Source organism: Camelina sativa, chromosome 8 (genome assembly GCF_030686135.1).
Source record: "Camelina sativa cultivar CO46 ecotype springtype chromosome 8, ASM3068613v1".
In the NCBI taxonomy this organism is placed as follows: domain Eukaryota; kingdom Viridiplantae; phylum Streptophyta; class Magnoliopsida; order Brassicales; family Brassicaceae; genus Camelina; species Camelina sativa.
In genome coordinates this window covers 19,108,969-19,120,134 of record NC_141887.1, presented here as the reverse complement: position 1 = coordinate 19,120,134, position 11,166 = coordinate 19,108,969, and positions in this window count along the sequence as shown.

The window sequence follows — 11,166 nt, the reverse complement described above, 5'->3', positions numbered from 1 at the left end:
AGTTTTATCAGGAAAATCAATTATATTCTCATATCAATTTATTTTCCTAAAGTATTAATTCTAGGTGATCAATCAAGAATTAATATGAAGAACAACCTAAGATGAAGATCTAGAAAGATAATGAATCCTAAATAAACAGATCTAATAAATCATAAAATCCCTGTGAAAAACCCTGAACCTAACAAGCAAACTACTCAGATATATTCAATGAAGAACAAAACATAATTCTGAATAATAAGCAATTTGAAATTAAAAGAGTAAAGAGGAGTTCAAGAATTCTTCTTCTACAAAGCAGATCTCTCTCTCTCTCTCTCTCCAAAGCTCTCAAAATCTCTCAGGGTTGCAGAAAATAAAAATTGCTAGAAAATAATTTGAGGGTTTGTAAAACCTAAAAATACTATTTATATGTCCTAAAACACGTCAGAGACTTGTGTTGCAAATATGAAAAACTTCGGGTAATTTTGTAAAACTTTCAAAACCTGGCTTCTCTCATAGACAAAATAGTGTGTCGTCCGACACCATCACTCTGAATCGAATCCAACTTCTCTTCCTTGATGAATTGCTCCCAAATGATCCAAATCGCTTCACTTTGCTCCATCCATGTTAAAATCCTAGAAAACCTGTAAAGACTCAAAAACATCCTAGAAAACAAATCAAAAGACTCTAAAAGATTCCTTATATCATGGTTAAAAACCACAAAACCATGATATATCAAGTATTCAGAAGATATAAAAGCAAAGTTATGTTTTGATATCTACCAGAATATCATTCTTAAGGAGATCAAGATGTTTAGAGGTTGACTTTTGTTTTCAAATGTAAGATCTATAATTTACAATGGATTCATATGGTTTTTGTTTTCACATAGGATTTTAATGTAATCTATACTTGGAACATGGTGTGTTTTTGTGAAATAACTTTTTTTTGATGTTAATTGAATATGTGTGGTAGTTTTCTCCAGATTGAGAAAGGCTGAGTGATATTTTAGGAAGGCTATTATGAGATTTAGGATGGCATTCCCTAAAATAAAATATAAAAGGATAAAATGCACACAGGTGATTCGAACCCGACATCAGTCAATTTTAAGTGTGAGAGTAACCATTAAGGCTGTAGCATTTTTTTCGAGAAATATTTTTAAAAAGGATAAAATGCACACACGTGATTCGAACCCGCGACACCAATCGATTTTGAGTATGAGAGTACCCAAAAAGCCATAGCCTATTATTACAAAAATAATTAAAAACATTAAAATATATGTAGAAATATTATAAACTATTTATTTTTGAAACGACCCGAGCCGTTTATTTTTTAATATAGTAATAATACTAAACTAGTGGTCTCATATCCACTAGTCACCTAACCACAATCACACAACAGCGGATAACATAAATGATACCTTTAAATCAATAACCAATAATAATAATCCAATAAACCAATATCAACATTAATCCAACTAACAGCAACATAAAACATTAAACCAGAAACCTAGCAATGTTTTAATAACTCATCTCTAACAACCTAGCATAAGTTAGACCACAATTAACGAGACACTAGAACATCCTCCTCTTCATCGCCTTGATTCCACGATCACACTTTGCCTTTACCTGCACCACAACACATATAAGATGCGTGAGTATTTTATAAACACTCAGTGAGACAATCTTTCCATCTACTGAGCTATACACACAAACAATTGAGATAACTCTAACCATCAAACAACAATCAACAACAAACAACAAACCAGGACAATTGCATCGACTGCCACCAACCAATGCATCGACCGACACCAACTGGGGTTGCATCGACCGACACCAACACTGCATCGATCGACGCATGCTTGACATTTCACGAAATCCCTAATTGCATCGACCGACGCCTCCACATGGCACTGACCGAGCATCGTTTTTTCTCCGAAGCTTCTCATTTTTTCTTCGTTCCTACACCATCAAAACTCGATCCCAAGCCACAAGAAAGCCTCACAAAGCCTCAAACGACTCAATAACGTTCTAACAATCTAGGTAATACATAAACAAGCAAATCAAAGAAAATCTCAAACTTAGATACGTCATGATCATGCACTCACCTTTGCCAAGAAGATTCTGAACCTTAAACAAGCAGATCTACACTCCTAGTAATCTCCTACAACGATCCCACCTACAGATCTCGAAAGAACAGCGACCGAACTCCAAAAATCTCACCAAGAACACTTTCTCTCTTTTCTTATTCCCAAAAATGGCCAAACTCGGCCAAACCCTTGAGTTTCCCTTTTATAAACGATTCCACGGTTTTCCCTAACCCCAAAACGCAACGTTTAACTTAAACTCGTTCACGAAAACCGACCTTGTATCGATCGATGCATCCCCTAAACTGGAATTCCGGTTCGCAGATGTTACAATTTTAGGAAGGCTATTTTGAGATTTAGGATGTCATTCCCTAATAGTAGAAACATATCATGTAATTTAGAATGGCCTGATAATACTGATGCAGAAATGCATTCCCAACCTATTAAAACACACAAAAACAACAATATACGTTTAAGAAACTGAAAGTTTTCATAAAAATCAACACAAAGGTAACACAATTGCATCTCCTAAAAAACTGAATGATATTTAGGAAGGGTTTTCAGGTATTTAGGATGTCATTCCTTTACAGGATAAAATTGTGTTGCCTTAATGTTTCACATATCAGAACGGCTACCCAATCAAATGAAAACTAAAAATTCAAATTAAAGAATATATTTCTGTAAAGTATGAAACATATCATCTTTGTTGGGTCATCCTCTTCCACACCTACCAAAAAAAATTTGATAAATGTTAAAATACATTTCACAAAAATGTCACAGATTAAACATATAAATTTATTATATGAAAGATATCACTAACAAATAATCATATGGGAACTACTATTATTGTGTCCTCCTGTGCCACATCTACTGCACTTGTCACCCCAAATTCTCCAACACATTGTTTTTTTTTTTTTTTTTGTGGTCTCCCACTGTTTGGCTTACTAAATGGAGGTGCACAAAAGAATTCCGCTATAGATTCATGTAAAATCCAATCTTTTGTATCTCCATTAGGGTGTATGCTTTCAGCGTATACTTTAACACATGTCTCAGTCAAGTAGCAAACATGAACAAACTTATTATCATCCCTATTTGAACAATTCGCAGCAGTAGTGGCGTGAATGCACAAAATTTTGTCGATGTCAAAAACACAACAACTGCAATGCATGTTCTTCAAGTGAACAATAAACTTGTTAATGTTGTCCTTCACCTCAAACACCTCTTCATCAACTTGGAAAACATCAAGTTTCATTGCATCTGAGAACCTTAATACCAATTTTTTCACTACTTGCGGCGTGACAAGCTTGTCATGTTTAGCAGCCTTTTCACGTCTCTCATGAAACTACGAAGTCAAAGTTAGCCTTATTGTCTCAAGAAGAGAAAGAACTGGCAACTCTCGTGGTTTTTTCAACAACGGATTAAACGACTCTGCAATGTTTGTTGTCATAATATTGTGACGATTTGACGGAGCATATGAAGGAGCCCACTTTGTCCTTTTGTAAATACTCAGCCAACGTAGGATTTGCAGCTTGAATCTGGATGAATATTTTATCAAATTTTTCACAAGTATAAGCGATGATTGCATAATCAACAAGTGACAAATATGATTGACCCTTGAAACTCACTTTGATGTTGTTTCCAAGGTGGTATTTGCAGATTCCATGATGTGATGCTGGCTACAACTCTGTAAGTGCTTTTGCAATGGACGATGCACGATCAGAGACAAACACCAAATATGGTGCATCAGGTATGATACTACGAAAACACCTAAAAAACAAATTCCAAGATTTATCATTTTCTGAATCAACAATAGCAAAACCTATCGGGTATAGGTGAAGATCTCCATCTTGTGCTGTAGCTACTAATAAAGTTCTCTTGAATTTCCCCTTCAAGAAGGTGCCATCTACTACAATCACTCTTCTCAGAAAAGCAAAACCTCTTATCGATGGGCCGAATGCAATAAACACATATTTGAATTTTGTACCATAACCCATCTCAAGATAAACAATTGATCCTGGATTTCTTTCCTTATCATGAACAACCATTTTGCTATGTTGTGGTAACTGTCCTTAGGAGTGCCTCTAACCAAAATCTGAGCTGCCTCTTTTGCTCTTCATGCTTTTTTGTATTTTATATGAACACTATAATCTAATCTAACTCTCTCAATTATTTGTTTAGGCTTGAGTCCAGCCTTCTTTTCTGCAAAATGACTGCAAATAAAAGAACAAAGCAGTTTGACAGTGGCTTGCCTATGGTTCGCATATCTGTAAGTTGTATCACAATTGTGTTTGCCCATATACTTAATCACTACAAAGAAATCAGATGACTTGAGCTTTGTTGCACGCATCTTCCAGTTGCAACTAGGATCAACACATCCCAATATCAATCTCGTTTTGTCTGACCACAAAGATCTCAACTCAAACTTGAACTCAAGTGCAAACAGCCGCATCTTTATCATCAGCTCAAACTTGAACTCAAATGCAAACAACCGTATCGTCATCATCAACTCTGCTTTGTTTTTGAAATAATTCCCCTCATGTATACAATCAGTTGCTTGAGTGTGATGTGAACAACCTATAGGACTACCATCATAAATCACTTTTTCAGCAGTTGAATAGGCATCGGTATGTGATTCAGAAACTGTGGCGTCACTTCCACTTGGTTCATGAATCTTCTACAAACATAAGCACATAGAAAATGTAACAATTAGGGAATGCCTTGATAACTGATAAAACTTTAGGATGACTTTCCTGACATACAAATATCAGACTTCATTTCAACATATAATTCTTAATCATTTCAGTTCATTTCTTTCTCCTATGCCTGTCATTTCATATCTACTCAGCCAGACCATATCCTTCTAAATTAATAACATTAAGAGCCCTAACACTAAATGCCCAAAGAAAGATTCTAACTATATATAAGACTCTATTATCTATACTCACAACAAGCACCTATTACAAAAAGCACTTGTGTATTCTATGATTTGTAAGACATTGTTTTTTGAGTAAAAAAAATAGAGATTAGTTTACCTTGGTTAGATCTTGAACTGATGCAACACATATATCACTGTTCGAAAACTGTAAACCTTGAATGCATCGGTTGTTCTCTAAAATAGCTGACTGAATATTACTTTCAAAATTCCTAGAATAATTAGGCAGCTACATAAAAAAATGAAACATCAAAAATGGGATAAATATATTAATGCAATAAGAAAACTATAGTGCATTCACTCACCGTTACACATAAACGCAACACAGGATCATCTTGAAATTTTCTAATAAATGTATGTACTTGACGATCATTCATCAAATTCATCCTTGAAGAAAAGCATATAGCTAAGTTTGATATCATTCACTAAACAATCAAGTCCAAAATCTTCAATTACCATCTCAGCTAAAACCTTATATGTGATACTCTCATCTACTTCACTAAGAGATATCCTCCTTGTTTGAAATCAATTGCAAAATCCCAGACTCCTTTATTGTTTTGTTTCCACTCCCCCAAAGTGAGAATAACTCAATCATAGTCACGACCTAATCCAAATCTATGATTCGAAAAACTAATCCAGTTAGAAAGAACCTTGCGATCGACCACTACAAAATTGAGCTTGCGAATTGAGACGAACCACTACCAAATTGAGCAAGATCGATTCACTAAACTAATATCGGAGCTAGACAAAGTTAACAGATATCACCGAAGATGATGGAACACAACAACGGAGCCTCAACAAAGCAACAACTCTTCACAAAATTGAGCATAATCAATTGACTGAAAGGCGAGACAAACAATTATAGAATTCAAAGAGAGTTTGGAATTGACGACGTCAGAGGAAGACAAAGATGGAGTTCATTGTAACCGGAAGATCTCGTCAAAAAAGTTTGTACCATCATATCTCGTCGGAGAAATTTGTGTCGAAGGATGAGAAAATTTTCACACAATTTGAGTTTATAAAATGCAAGAGTAAAAGTCATTATATTTATTAATGAATTGTATTAGTGGGAAAATAAGGAATGTGTGGTATTTGAGCAAGAAAAACCATTTTGATGGTATTTTAGGGCATTTCTCGTAATTTGTTCAATATATTTAATTAAACTAACTTTTTTAAATAATTTTCACTAATTTCTTTTCCTATGTGGATTCTATTTACTTATTTAATTGTTTGTTCTTTCAAATTTTACTTTTCTTAATAAATATTTCAAATTTACTCAGAAAAAAAGATGTATAGCTTACGGTCTCGATAATTAAACCAAATTAGAGATTTGGTTACATGATTATAAACAAATTTTATATTACATGTAAAATAAATATTATGTACAATATGATTATTGAGAAGATTATAGCAATTACAGATTTGTATTTTGTTAATGGTGAATATGGTAATTAATGTCAATCAACAGATTGAAAATTTAAAATTTGTTGAAAAGGGAAAAGTTCATATAGAGCCCTGTTTTAAAAATCGGTCTCGGCAGCCAGTTAATCGCCGGAAAAGCGCTCGACAGCACCGAACCGCCGCGAGTTTAGTAAACTTGGCCAATAATTCGGATCTGTGAAGAAAACTTTTGTTAGATTTATGATGAAAATTGAGTATTTATAATTCGATCTGAAGATTTTGTGTGAAGTATGGTGTAAATCGAACAAAAAATGATAAGGAAAAATATGTAAATTGTGTCTTAGGGTCGTGGGTGCGCAGTCAAGGAAGAATTCTAAAAGCTGCTTCCCACAATCTTATTTACATCAAGTTTTCCGGGTTATTGTCCACTGGAATCTTATTTTTTTGTAATGGTTTACATCAAATTCACAAATAATCTTATTTCTCCTCAATCATATTTGTACTTCATTTTCTCTCATTCTTAATGGGTACAATGGTTAGGTTGAAGATATCAGAAAAATATTTTAATATTTTTGATTTTTTTTGTTTTTAAAAAAAAAATTGCCAACCGTAATCGCTCGCAACCGCAAAAGCTTATGGGAAACAGCTTTTGGAATTCAGTAGTTTCGAGCGGTTAGGAGCAACTGGTAAGCGGTTTGTGTGATTGGCACCAATCGCTAGCAACCGCTACCACTCGTATATGCAAAGTTTGTAGGAGGTAGCGGGAGAACCAATCAACACCTCAGTTATAAAGATTGAAACCTTAAAACTTTCCAATGTTAGATAGAAGCACCATCAAAGTTATTTGGAATTTTCCTCATTAAATAATAATATATAATTTTCGATGATTAGAAGCTCTAAAACTAGTTTTCGGTTAATCCCTGTGTAATCGCTAGGTCTGCCTCAACCATCCGACTAGTGCCTAGCGATTTCTAAAACAAGGCTATATAGTGGTCAAAGAATAGGCCTTGACCTTCTGTGTGCAGATCTAGTATTGATCTCCTCAGAACAATTCCAAACTATGAATTTTTTTACTTGGCCAGGATCGGGATCCTTTGACCACTACAAGAAAACAGGTAAATAGCGACTACACTATTAGTCACTATTTAGTCACTAACAAGCAACAGCGACTAAAACCAGTAGTCGTTAATCGAGAGTCGCTAAAATAAATAGTCGTAAATTTAGTCGTAAAATAGTCACTAAATTTAGCGACTACGCTATGAATACGCTAAGACTATTTTGTATAGTCGTAAATTTAGTCGTAAAGTAGTCACTACATTTAGTGACTACTTTACGACTAAATTTACGACTATACCAAATAGTATTCGTGTAGTCACCAAATTTAGTGACTAATTGACGACTAATTTACGATTATGTATTTAAAAAATATTATATATAAATATTTCGTGTTGGAACACAATAATTTCGCTATATAAATATTTATTTTGATTTATATAAAATTTTATATTTGAATTTTGTTTTATAAATTCTATTTAATTGGATTTAGATCTAATTCTTATATTTGAACAATTATAAAAGTAACTACAATTAATATTACATTAACAAAACACATCTTAAGTAACATCATATTCATTACAACCCCAAGTTCAAAAGATAACAAAAAGAAAAAACACTGATCAAGAAAACAACATGAAAGGCTTCTTCCAATCTTTTCCCAAGTGAGGCTTCTTGTGCTTGTATCCTTCTTAACTCAGGATAACTGATCCTTGCAATCCACAATACCTTAAGGTTCTGCCAAGTTGAAAAGGTGAAGGTACAAAGAAATATTAAGCTCACTATTGAAAAAAGAAAAAAGAAACGATCCCATTTGAAACCTATTGCAAAAATACTTGTAAAGTATCCAGCTGATTGTATAAGATGAGCTAGAAGTGAAGAGTACCTTATCCAGCTGATTGTTCAATCTTGTCCTTCTGGGCAGCAATAACTTTGGATTGCTCAGCTTCACGAGCAGCAATTTCTGCATCACGCCGCTGCAGTTGAGTAGCATGTTCTTCTATCATGCATTAAGCTTCCTTCAACTGTTGTTCAAGAGCCACAAAGGTAGAAGAGCCACATGCTTGCTTATGCGTTCCATTGACAAGGCAGTCTTTGAGGCTTCCAACTCCATAAGGTGTTCCTCTTGAATCCTTCTCAGTGGACTTGAAAATATGAGAAAAGTTAAGATTAGAGGATGACAAATTAAACTCCAAGACTATAAATGTGTATTGGTTTTAAAAAAAAGTTACCTCTAGGAAAATTTCTGCATATTCTTCTGTTGTGAGTTCTCGTGGCCGTGATTCTCCATCTGACACAACAAAAGACTCTGCCTTGAGCTGAGACAACCTCTCTTGAACAGTCTTCTCATATGTTCCTGCAATCTTCTCTGCCTTCCGATCAACATATGTACCATCAGGCTTTCTATGTGCCTTGATGAAAACCTCACCAAGTTGGACTTCTCTTCCCAATTCCTCAACCTGCAATGTTAGAAGAGATTAACTAAAAAAAATAACAGTTATGTAAGAATTAAAAGTGGCAAAAGTAATAGCTACTTAACCATTTCGTCTTGAAGTTGTCGATACGACTTTGGCCCTGAGAGGTGGACGTGAGGACCTAGGCCGTTACGGTCAGCCATATGGGCATCAAAGTAGGTTTTACGCTTTTGTTGTGCTTCTTCAGTGTCCCAGTAATCCTCCATCGTTCTCCAGAGAGTGTTTCCAATCCAGTTTGGTTGAACTCGACTAGTCCTCACATTGCTAACCATGTCTTTGATCCGCTTTTGACAGATTTCTTCAAAATAAGCTTGAACAGTTCCGATTATCAAAGGATCCCAGGTGTGGGTTTTCTAGAAAAAAGAAGGAGCTATTTTTAGTGAAAAAGACATGTAAAGCTATGTGACATAAGGCTTATTATGAGTGAAAAGAAGACATGTAATGTGACATCCTTACCGCGAACTCAAGGAAGTATCTCTCTTGTTTGTCCTGCGTCACACATGTCCAGCTGTAGAAGGGACCTTCGAATTTGTTTAGAAGAATTTTAGTAATCTTCCGAACAAATTTCGATCCTTTGTCACAAGTAAACCTCCATACACATGAACAAATAAGCCTTCGTCAGTAGGTTACTTAAAAGCTCCATACACATGAACCAAAAGAAACAATACAAGAGGCATCAATTAATGAGTCAAAAGAAACAATATGCATACGCACATTCACAAAACATTGACTCACCAAGACAAAAAACTATCTTGACTCATGGAACATAGAACCACATGATCATGAGAATCTAAGAGAAAACAAAGATCATTTTGCAAAGATGGGTCTACAGACAAAACCTATACTTGGATAAAAAAAAACCTAAACATGAATCTCCAGAAAAAGTTTTTACGGTTTGATAAATGAACACAATCTATACTTGAATCAGTAAACATAAACATGAAACTCATTACACAAGCAATAGATCTTTCCAAAAACAGAGAAAAACCTATACTAACTATACTTGGATCATCAAACACAATAAACCAAACAAAATCATAATAAAATTACTCTCGTTATCGAGCATTGACCTACAGATTTCTCTTCTAACATACACAAAACACCATTACAATACATGAGAAGAGAGAAAAATCATACCATTGGGTGTTCGGTATGGGTCTGGGAGAGAGGACCGTGGTGAACTTATCCCTGTTTGGCACCAGAAGCAGGGCATTTAGAGCCCGAACCACGTCCTCCTAGAGCTCCGGCAACACCGCAGCAGTTTCTTCTTCGAAGTTGTTGCCTTGGGACGATGGATGCGATGGATGACTACGAGTCTGAGAGCGTTGAGCTGGAGAAGGCAGAGGGTCATCTTGAAGAGTTGCATGAGTCGCTGGATTGTAGTTAACTTCTTCTGAAGGAGACCGGTGTATTTGAGGTTTAGGTAGGCGAGTAAAGGACCCCTGAAATAGTTGTTGAGGCGGAGGATAGTCCTGCATCTGGGATTGCGTTGAATGTCGTGGCAAAATGGAGACTTCTTCTTCAGGTGTCTGCTGCGGATGAGGATCTTGGACTGCCGGCGTGAAGTCGTACTGACTGGGTAGATTGGTAGGTCGTAGTCTTGACCCTCCGGGACTCTGAGAAACATTACAAACAAGTTTTCTCTTTCTTCCTCGATTAGGTATCTTAGGGTTTGATAAGAGAGATTGATAAGAGAGATTGAAGATTGATAAGAGAGATCGAAGATACAGAAGAGAGATTGAAGATTCAGAAGAGAGATTGGAAGAAGAAGAACATGAGTTAGGCGGCTTAGGGTTTTGTCGAAGAGAGTAAGAAGAAGTAGGTTTTGTCGTAAAGAGTATAGGAAGAAGATGAGTTTGGAAGAAGATGGGTTAAAAGAGTGTAATTCGATTTGGGCCTAGCTCAATTCAATTTTAATGTTATTAGCCCATAAAATGTTGTTGTTAATTCAAAAAAAAAATATGTTATTACATAAAAACATATATCCATCCATATAAACATTTTATTTAAACATAAAACAACAAATTTCAAAAATAATAATAGTACATAATATATTAAACATAATTAAATATACTATGCATATGGTTACACATTGCTTGTATACATATATAATGGTTATATCTTGGTTGAATGGTTTATGCAATAATTTTTATATAATTATTATAAAAGTTTAAATTTTGAAAGTTTAATGTTTAAAGTATAAGATTTGGGATATAGGTTTAAGATTTAGGGTTAAGTTTTGATAA